The sequence below is a fragment of the Stegostoma tigrinum genome (genome assembly GCF_030684315.1).
Source record: "Stegostoma tigrinum isolate sSteTig4 chromosome 35 unlocalized genomic scaffold, sSteTig4.hap1 SUPER_35_unloc_1, whole genome shotgun sequence".
Classification (NCBI taxonomy): domain Eukaryota; kingdom Metazoa; phylum Chordata; class Chondrichthyes; order Orectolobiformes; family Stegostomatidae; genus Stegostoma; species Stegostoma tigrinum.
In genome coordinates, this window is record NW_026728047.1 from 1,962,513 (window position 1) to 1,973,217 (window position 10,705).

A 10,705-nucleotide genomic window follows, 5' to 3' on the forward strand; every position below is an offset into this window, starting at 1 on the left:
GAGAAACAGAGGGCGAGAAACAGAGGGCGAGAAACAGAGGGCGAGAATCAGAGGGGCTGAAACAGAGGGGCTGAAACAGAGGGGCTGAAACAGAGGGGCTGAAACAGAGGGGCTGTAACAGAGGGCGAGCAACAGAGGGCGAGAAACAGAGGGGCTGAAACAGAGGGGCTGATACAGAGGGGCTGAAACAGAGGGGCTGAAACAGAGGGCGAGAAACAGAGGGGCTGAAACAGAGGGGCTGAAACAGAGTGCGAGAAACAGAGGGGCTGAAACAGAGGTCGAGAAACAGAGGGGCTGAAACAGAGGGCGAGAAACAAAGGGCGAGAAACAGAGGTGCTGAAACAGAGGGGCTGAAACAGAGGGGCTGAAACAGAGGGGCTGAAACAGCGGGTCTGAAACAGAGGGGCTGAAACAGAGGGGATGAAACAGAGGGCGAGAAACAGAGGGGCTGAAACAGAGGGGCTGAAACAGAGGGGCTGAATCAGAGGGGCTGAAACAGAGGGCGAGAAACAGTGGGCGAGAAACAGAGGGCGAGAAACAGAGGGGCTGAAACAGAGGGGCTGAAGCAGATGGGCTGAAACAGAGGGCGAGAAACAGAGGGCGAGAAACAGAGAGCGAGAAACAGAGGGCGAGAAAATTAGGGCGAGAAACAGAGGGCGAGAAACAGAGGGGCTGAAACAGAGGGGCTGAAACAGAGGGGATGAAACAGAGGGGCTGAAACAGAGGGGCTGAAACAGAGGGGCTGAAACAGAGGGCGAGAAACAGAGGGCTAGAAATAAAGAGCGAGAAACAGAGGGAGAGAAACAGAGGGCGAGAAACAGAGGGCGAGAAACAGAGTGTCTGAAACAGAGGAGCTGAAACAGAGGGGCTGAAACAGAGGGGCTGAAACAGAGGGGCTGCAACAGAGGGCGAGAAACAGAGGGGCGGAAACAGACGGCGAGAAACAGAGGGGCTGAAACAGAGGGCGAGAAACAGAGGGGCTGTAACAGAGGGGCTGAAACAGACGGGCTGAAACAGAGGGCCTGCAACAGAGGGCGAGAAAGAGAGGGGCTGAAAGAGAGGGCGAGAAACAGAGGTGCTGAAACAGAGGGCAAGAAACAGAGGGGCTGGAACTGAGCGGCAGAAACAGAGGGGCTGAAACAGAGGGCGAGAAACAGAGGGCGAGAAACAGAGGGGCTGAAACAGAGGGGCTGAAACAGAGGGGCTGAAACAGAGGGCGAGAAACAGAGGGCGAGAAACAGAGGGCGAGAAACAGAGGGCGAGAAACAGAGGGGCTGAAACAGAGGTGCTGAAACAGAGTGGCTGAAACAGAGGGGCTGAAACAGAGGGGCTGAAACAGAGGGGCTGAAACAGAGTGCGAGAAACAGTGGGCGAGAAACAGAGGGGCTGAAACAGAGGGGCTGAAACAAAGGGACTGAAACAGAGGGGCTGAAACTGAGGGCGAGAAACAGAGGGCGAGAAACAGAGGGCGAGAAACAGAGGGGCTGAAACAGAGGGGCTGAAACAGAGTTGCTGAAACAGAGGGCGAGAAACAGAGGGCGAGAAACAGAGAGCGAGAAACAGAGGGCAAGAAACAGAGGGCGAGAAACAGAGGGCGAGAAACAGTGGGGCTGAAACAGAGGGGCTGAAACAGAGGGGCTGAAACAGAGGGGCAGAAACAGAGGGGCTGAAACAGAGGGCGAGAAACAGAGGGCGAGAAACAGAGAGCGAGAAACAGAGTGCGAGAAACAGAGGGCGAGAAACAGAGGGCGAGAATCAGAGGGGCTGAAACAGAGGGGTTGAAACAGAGGGGCTGAAACAGAGGGGCTGAAACAGAGGGGCTGAAACAGAGGGCGAGAAACAGAGGGCGAGAAACAGAGGGGCTGAAACAGAGGGGCTGATACAGAGGGGCTGAAACAGAGGGGCTGAAACAGAGGGCGAGAAACAGAGGGGTTGAAACAGAGGGTCTGAAACAGAGTGCGAGAAACAGAGGGGCTGAAACAGAGGGCGAGAAACAGAGGGGCTGAAACAAAGGGCGAGAAACAAAGGGCGAGAAACAGAGGTGCTGAAACAGAGGGGCTGAAACAGAGGGGCTGAAACAGAGGGTCTGAAACAGAGGGCGAGAAACAGAGGGGCAGAAACAGAGGGGCTGAAACAGATGGCGAGAAACAGAGGGGCTGAAACAGTGGGCGAGAAACAGAGGGCGAGAAACAGAGGGCGAGAAACAGAGAGCGAGAAACAGAGGGCGAGAAACAGAGGGCGAGAAACAGAGGGCGAGAAACAGAGGGGCTGAAACAGAGGGGCTGAAACAGAGGGGCTGAAACAGAGGGGCTGAAACAGAGGGCGAGAAACAGAGGGCGAGAAACAGAGGGGCTGAAACAGAGGGGCTGATACAGAGGGGCTGAAACAGAGGGGCTGAAACAGAGGGCGAGAAACAGAGGGGCTGAAACAGAGGGGCTGAAACAGAGGGCGAGAAACAGAGGGGCTGAAACAGAGGGGCTGAAACAGAGGGGCTGAAACAGAGGGCGAGAAACAGAGGGCGAGAAACAGAGGGGCTGAAACAGAGGGACTGAAACAGAGGGGCTGAAACAGAGGGCGAGAAACAGAGGGCGAGAAACAGAGGGCGAGAAACAGAGGGCGAGAAACAGAGGGCGAGAAACAGAGGGGCTGAAACAGAGGTGCTGAAACAGAGGGGCTGAAACAGAGGGGCTGAAACAAAGGGGCTGAAACAGAGGGGCTGAAACTGAGGGCGAGAAACAGAGGGCGAGAAACAGAGGGGCTGAAACAGAGGGACTGAAACAGAGGGGCTGAAACAGAGGGCGAGAAACAGAGGGGCTGAAACAGAGGGGCTGAAACAGAGGGCTTGAAACAGAGGGGCTGAAACAGAGGGGCTGAAACAGAGGGGCTGAAACAGAGGGCGAGAAACAGAGGGCGAGAAACAGAGGGGCTGAAACAGAGGGACTGAAACAGAGGGGCTGAAACAGAGGGCGAGAAACAGAGGGCGAGAAACAGAGGGCGAGAAACAGAGGGCGAGAAACAGAGGGCGAGAAACAGAGGGGCTGAAACAGAGGTGCTGAAACAGAGGGGCTGAAACAGAGGGGCTGAAACAAAGGGGCTGAAACAGAGGGGCTGAAACTGAGGGCGAGAAACAGAGGGCGAGAAACATAGGGGCTGAAACAGAGGGACTGAAACAGAGGGGCTGAAACAGAGGTGCTGAAACAGAGGGCGAGAAACAGAGGGCGAGAAACAGAGGGCGAGAAACAGAGGGGCTGAAACAGAGGGGCTGAAACAGAGGTGCTGAAACAGAGGGCGAGAAACAGACGGCGAGAAACAGAGAGCGAGAAACAGAGGGCAAGAAACAGAGGGCGAGAAACAGAGGGCGAGAAACAGAGGGGCTGAAACAGAGGGGCTGAAACAGAGGGGCAGAAACAGAGGGGCTGAAACAGAGGGCGAGAAACAGAGGGCGAGAAACAGAGAGCGAGAAACAGAGTGCGAGAAACAGAGGGCGAGAAACAGAGGGCGAGAAACAGAGGGCGAGAAACAGAGGGGCTGAAACAGAGGGGCTGAAACAGAGGGGCTGAAACAGAGGGGCTGAAACAGAGGGCGAGAAACAGAGGGCGAGAAACAGAGGGGCTGAAACAGAGGGGCTGATACAGAGGGGCTGAAACAGAGGGGCTGAAACAGAGGGCGAGAAACAGAGGGCGAGAAACAGAGGGGCTGAAACAGAGGGGCTGAAACAGAGTGCGAGAAACAGAGGGGCTGAAACAGAGGTCGAGAAACAGAGGGGCTGAAACAGAGGGCGAGAAACAAAGGGCGAGAAACAGAGGTGCTGAAACAGAGGGGCTGAAACAGAGGGGCTGAAACAGAGGGGCTGAAACAGAGGGTCTGAAACAGAGGGGCTGAAACAGAGGGGATGAAACAGAGGGCGAGAAACAGAGGTGCTGAAACAGAGGGGCTGAAACAGAGGGGCTGAAACAGAGGGGCTGAATCAGAGGGGCTGAAACAGAGGGCGAGAAACAGTGGGCGAGAAACAGAGGGCGAGAAACAGAGGGGCTGAAACAGAGGGGCTGAAACAGAGGGGCTGAAACAGAGGGCGAGAAACAGAGGGCGAGAAACAGAGAGCGAGAAACAGAGGGCGAGAAACAGAGGGCGAGAAACAGAGGGCGAGAAACAGAGGGGCTGAAACAGAGGGGCTGAAACAGAGGGGATGAAACAGAGGGGCTGAAACAGAGGGGCTGAAACAGAGGGGCTGAAACAGAGGGCGAGAAACAGAGGGCTAGAAACAAAGAGCGAGAAACAGAGGGAGAGAAACAGAGGGCGAGAAACAGAGGGCGAGAAACAGAGGGGCTGAAACAGAGGGGCTGAAACAGAGGGCGAGAAACAGAGGGGTTGAAACAGAGGGGCTGAAACAGAGGGGCTGAAACAGAGGGGCGGAAACAGAGGGGCTGAAACAGAGGGACTGAAACAGAGGGGCTGAAACAGAGGGCGAGAAACAGAGGGGCTGAAACAGAGGGCGAGAAACAAAGGGCGAGAAACAGAGGTGCTGAAACAGAGGGGCTGAAACAGAGGGCGAGAAACAGAGGGGCTGAAACAGAGGGGCTGAAACAGAGGGCGAGAAACAGAGGGGCTGAAACAGAGGGGCTGAAAGAGATGGCGAGAAACAGAGGGGCTGAAACAGTGGGCGAGAAACAGAGGGGCTGAAACAGAGGGCGAGAAACAGAGAGCGAGGAACAGAGGAGCTGAAACAGAGGGGCTGAAACAGAGGGCGAGAAACAGAGGGCGAGAAACAGAGAGCGAGAAACAGAGGGCGAGAAACAGAGGGCGAGAAACAGAGGGGCTGAAACAGAGGGGATGAAACAGAGGGGCTGAAACAGAGGGCGAGAAACAGAGGGGCTGAAACAGAGGGGCTGAAACAAAGGGGCTGAAACAGACGGGCTGAAACAGAGGGCGAGAAACAGAGGGCGAGAAACAGAGGGCGAGAAACAGAGGGCGAGAAACAGAGGGGCTGAAACAGAGGTGCTGAAACAGAGGGCGAGAAACAGAGGGCGAGAAAGAGAGATCGAGAAACAGAGGGCGAGAAACAGAGGGGCTGAAACAGAGGGGCTGAAACAGACGGGCTGAAACAGAGGGCGAGAAACAGAGGGCGAGAAACAGAGAGCGAGAAACAGAGGGCGAGAAACAGAGGGCGAGAAACAGAGGGGCTGAAACAGAGGGGCTGAAACAGAGGGGCTGAAACAGAGGGCGAGAAACAGAGGGGCTGAAACAGAGGGGCTGAAACAAAGGGGCTGAAACAGACGGGCTGAAACAGAGGGCGAGAAACAGAGGGCGAGAAACAGAGGGCGAGAAACAGAGGGCGAGAAACAGAGGGGCTGAAACAGAGGTGCTGAAACAGAGGGCGAGAAACAGAGGGCGAGAAAGAGAGAGCGAGAAACAGAGGGCGAGAAACAGAGGGGCTGAAACAGAGGGGCTGAAACAGACGGGCTGAAACAGAGGGCGAGAAACAGAGGGCGAGAAACAGAGAGCGAGAAACAGAGGGCGAGAAACAGAGGGCGAGAAACAGAGGGGCTGAAACAGAGGGGCTGAAACAGAGGGGCTGAAACAGAGGGCGAGAAACAGAGGGGCTGAAACAGAGGGGCTGAAACAAAGGGGCTGAAACAGACGGTCTGAAACAGAGGGCGAGAAACAGAGGGCGAGAAACAGAGGGCGAGAAACAGAGGGCGAGAAACAGAGGGTCTGAAACAGAGGTGCTGAAACAGAGGGCGAGAAACAGAGGGCGAGAAAGAGAGAGCGAGAAACAGAGGGCGAGAAACAGAGGGGCTGAAACAGAGGGGCTGAAACAGAGGGGCTGAAACAGAGGGGCTGAAACAGAGGGCGAGAAACAGTGGGCGAGAAACAGAGGGCGAGAAACAGAGGAGCTGAAACAGAGTGGCTGAAACAGAGGGGCTGAAACAGAGGGCGAGAAACAGAGGGCGAGAAACAGAGAGCGAGAAACAGAGGGCGAGAAACAGAGGGCGAGAAACAGAGGGGCTGAAAAAGAGGGCGAGAAAGAGAGAGCGAGAAACAGAGGGCGAGAAACAGAGGGGCTGAAACAGAGGTCGAGAAACAGAGGGGCTGAAACAGAGGGCGAGAAACAAAGGGCGAGAAACAGAGGTGCTGAAACAGAGGGGCTGAAACAGAGGGGCTGAAACAGAGGGGCTGAAACAGAGGGTCTGAAACAGAGGGGCTGAAACAGAGGGGATGAAACAGAGGGCGAGAAACAGAGGTGCTGAAACAGAGGGGCTGAAACAGAGGGGCTGAAACAGAGGGGCTGAATCAGAGGGGCTGAAACAGACGGCGAGAAACAGTGGGCGAGAAACAGAGGGCGAGAAACAGAGGGGCTGAAACAGAGGGGCTGAAACAGAGGGGCTGAAACAGAGGGCGAGAAACAGAGGGCGAGAAACAGAGAGCGAGAAACAGAGGGCGAGAAACAGAGGGCGAGAAACAGAGGGCGAGAAACAGAGGGGCTGAAACAGAGGGGCTGAAACAGAGGGGATGAAACAGAGGGGCTGAAACAGAGGGGCTGAAACAGAGGGGCTGAAACAGAGGGCGAGAAACAGAGGGCTAGAAACAAAGAGCGAGAAACAGAGGGAGAGAAACAGAGGGCGAGAAACAGAGGGCGAGAAACAGAGGGGCTGAAACAGAGGGGCTGAAACAGAGGGCGAGAAACAGAGGGGTTGAAACAGAGGGGCTGAAACAGAGGGGCTGAAACAGAGGGGCGGAAACAGAGGGGCTGAAACAGAGGGACTGAAACAGAGGGGCTGAAACAGAGGGCGAGAAACAGAGGGGCTGAAACAGAGGGCGAGAAACAAAGGGCGAGAAACAGAGGTGCTGAAACAGAGGGGCTGAAACAGAGGGCGAGAAACAGAGGGGCTGAAACAGAGGGGCTGAAACAGAGGGGCTGAAACAGAGGGGCTGAAACAGAGGGCGAGAATCAGAGGGGCTGAAACAGAGGGGCTGAAACAAAGGGGCTGAAACAGACGGGCTGAAACAGAGGGCGAGAAACAGAGGGTGAGAAACAGAGGGCGAGAAACAGAGGGCGAGAAAGAGAGGGGCTGAAACAGAGGTGCTGAAACAGAGGGCGAGAAACAGAGGGCGAGAAAGAGAGAGCGAGAAACAGAGGGCGAGAAACAGAGGGGCTGAAACAGAGGGGCTGAAACAGACGCGCTGAAACAGAGGGCGAGAAACAGAGGGCGAGAAACAGAGGGTCTGAAACAGAGGAGCTGAAACAGAGGGGCTGAAACAGAGGGGCTGAAACAGAGGGGCTGCAACAGAGGGCGAGAAACAGAGGGGCGGAAACAGAGGGCGAGAAACAGAGGGGCTGAAACAGAGGGCGAGAAACAGAGGGGCTGTAACAGAGGGGCTGAAATAGACGGGCTGAAACAGAGGGTCTGCAACAGAGGGCGAGAAAGAGAGGGGCTGAAAGAGAGGGCGAGAAACAGAGGTGCTGAAACAGAGGGCAAGAAACAGAGGGGCTGGAACTGAGGGGCAGAAACAGAGGGGCTGAAACAGAGGGCGAGAAACAGAGGGCGAGAAACAGAGGGGGTGAAACAGAGGGGCTGAAACAGAGGGGCTGAAACAGAGGGCGAGAAACAGAGGGCGAGAAACAGAGGGCGAGAAACAGAGGGCGAGAAACAGAGGGGCTGAAACAGAGGTGCTGAAACAGAGGGGCTGAAACAGAGGGGCTGAAACAGAGGGGCTGAAACAGAGGGGCTGAAACAGAGGGCGAGAAACAGTGGGCGAGAAACAGAGGGGCTGAAACAGAGGGGCTGAAACAAAGGGGCTGAAACAGAGTGGCTGAAACTGAGGGCGAGAAACAGAGGGCGAGAAACAGAGGGCGAGAAACAGAGGAGCTGAAACAGAGGGGCTGAAACAGAGGTGCTGAAACAGAGGGCGAGAAACAGAGGGCGAGAAACAGAGAGCGAGAAACAGAGGGCAAGAAACAGAGGGCGAGAAACAGAGGGCGAGAAACAGAGGGGCTGAAGCAGAGGGGCTGAAACAGAGGGGCTGAAACAGAGTGGCAGAAACAGAGGGGCTGAAACAGAGGGCGAGAAACAGAGGGCGAGAAACAGAGGGGCTGAAACAGAGGGGCTGATACAGAGGGGCTGAAACAGAGGGGCTGAAACAGAGGGCGAGAAACAGAGGGGATGAAACAGAGGGGCTGAAACAGAGGGCGAGAAACAGAGGGGTGAAACAGAGGGGCTGAAACAGAGGGGCTGAAACAGAGGGCGAGAAACAGAGGGCGAGAAACAGAGGGGCTGAAACAGAGGGACTGAAACAGAGGGGCTGAAACAGAGGGCGAGAAACAGAGGGCGAGAAACAGAGGGCGAAAAACAGAGGGCGAGAAACAGAGGGCGAGAAACCGAGGCGCTGAAACAGAGGGGCTGAAAGAGAGGGCGAGAAACAGAGGGCGAGAAACAGAGGGCGAGAAACAGAGGGCGAGGAACAGAGGGCGAGAAACAGAGGGGCTGAAACAGAGGTGCTGAAACAGAGGGGCTGAAACAGAGGGGCTGAAACAAAGGGGCTGAAACAGAGGGGCTGAAACTGAGGGCGAGAAACAGAGGGCGAGAAACAGAGGGCGAGAAACAGAGGGGCTGAAACAGAGGGGCTGAAACAGAGGTGCTGAAACAGAGGGCGAGAAACAGAGGGCGAGAAACATAGGGCGAGAAACAGAGGGGCTGAAACAGAGGGGCTGAAACAGAGGTGCTGAAACAGAGGGCGAGAAACAGAGGGCGAGAAACAGAAAGCGAGAAACAGAGGGCAAGAAACAGAGGGCGAGAAACAGAGGGCGAGAAACAGTGGGGCTGAAACAGAGGGGCTGAAACAGAGGGGCAGAAACAGAGGGGCTGAAACAGAGGGCGAGAAACAGAGGGCGAGAATCAGAGAGCGAGAAACAGAGGGCGAGAAACAGAGGGCGAGAAACATAGGGCGAGAATCAGAGGGGCTGAAACAGAGGGGCTGAAACAGAGGGGATGAAACAGAGGGGCTGAAACAGAGGGGCTGAAACAGAGGGCGAGCAACAGAGGGCGAGAAACAGAGGGGCTGAAACAGAGGGGCTGATACAGAGGGGCTGAAACAGAGGGGCTGAACCAGAGGGCGAGAAACAGAGGGGCTGAAACAGAGGGGCTGAAACAGAGTGCGAGAAACAGAGGGGCTGAAACAGAGGTCGAGAAACAGAGGGGCTGAAACAGAGGGCGAGAAACAAAGGGCGAGAAACAGAGGTGCTGAAACAGAGGGGCTGAAACAGAGGGGCTGAAACAGAGGGGCTGAAACAGCGGGTCTGAAACAGAGGGGCTGAAACAGAGGGGATGAAACAGAGGGCGAGAAACAGAGGGGCTGAAACAGAGGCGCTGAAACAGAGGGGCTGAATCAGAGGGGCTGAAACAGAGGGCGAGAAACAGTGGGCGAGAAACAGAGGGCGAGAAACAGAGGGGCTGAAACAGAGGGGCTGAAACAGATGGGCTGAAACAGAGGGCGAGAAACAGAGGGCGAGAAACAGAGAGCGAGAAACAGAGGGCGAGAAAAAGAGGGCGAGAAACAGAGGGCGAGAAACAGAGGGGCTGAAACAGAGGGGCTGAAACAGAGGGGATGAAACAGAGGGGCTGAAACAATGGGGCTGAAACAGAGGGGCTGAAACAGAGGGCGAGAAACAGAGGGCGAGAAACAGAGGGGATGAAACAGAGGGGCTGATACAGAGGGGCTGAAACAGAGGGGCTGAAACAGAGGTCGAGAAACAGAGGGGATGAAACAGAGGGGCTGAAACAGAGGGCGAGAAACAGAGGGGTGAAACCGAGGGGCTGAAACAGAGGGGCTGAAACAGAGGGCGAGAATCAGAGGGCGAGAAACAGAGGGGCTGAAACAGAGGGACTGAAACAGAGGGGCTGAAACAGAGGGCGAGAAACAGAGGGCGAGAAACAGAGGGCGAAAAACAGAGGGCGAGAAACAGAGGGCGAGAAACCGAGGCGCTGAAACAGAGGGGCTGAAAGAGAGGGCGAGAAACAGAGTGCGAGAAACAGAGGGCGAGAAACAGAGGGCGAGGAACAGAGGGCGAGAAACAGAGGGGCTGAAACAGAGGTGCTGAAACAGAGGGGCTGAAACAGAGGGGCTGAAACAAAGGGGCTGAAACAGAGGGGCTGAAACTGAGGGCGAGAAACAGAGGGCGAGAAACAGAGGGCGAGAAACAGAGGGGCTGAAACAGAGGGGCTGAAACAGAGGTGCTGAAACAGAGGGCGAGAAACAGAGGGCGAGAAACAGAGGGCGAGAAACAGAGGGGCTGAAACAGAGGGGCTGAAACAGAGGTGCTGAAACAGAGGGCGAGAAACAGAGGGCGAGAAACAGAAAGCGAGAAACAGAGGGCAAGAAACAGAGGGCGAGAAACAGAGGGCTAGAAACAGTGGGGCTGAAACAGAGGGGCTGAAACAGAGGGGCAGAAACAGAGGGGCTGAAACAGAGGGCGAGAAACAGAGGGCGAGAAACAGAGAGCGAGAAACAGAGGGCGAGAAACAGAGGGCGAGAAACAGAGGGCGAGAATCAGAGGGGCTGAAACAGAGGGGCTGAAACAGAGGGGCTGAAACAGAGGGGCTGAAACAGAGGGGCTGTAACAGAGGGCGAGCAACAGAGGGCGAGAAACAGAGGGGCTGAAACAGAGGGGCTGATACAGAGGGGCTGAAACAGAGGGGCTGAAACAGAG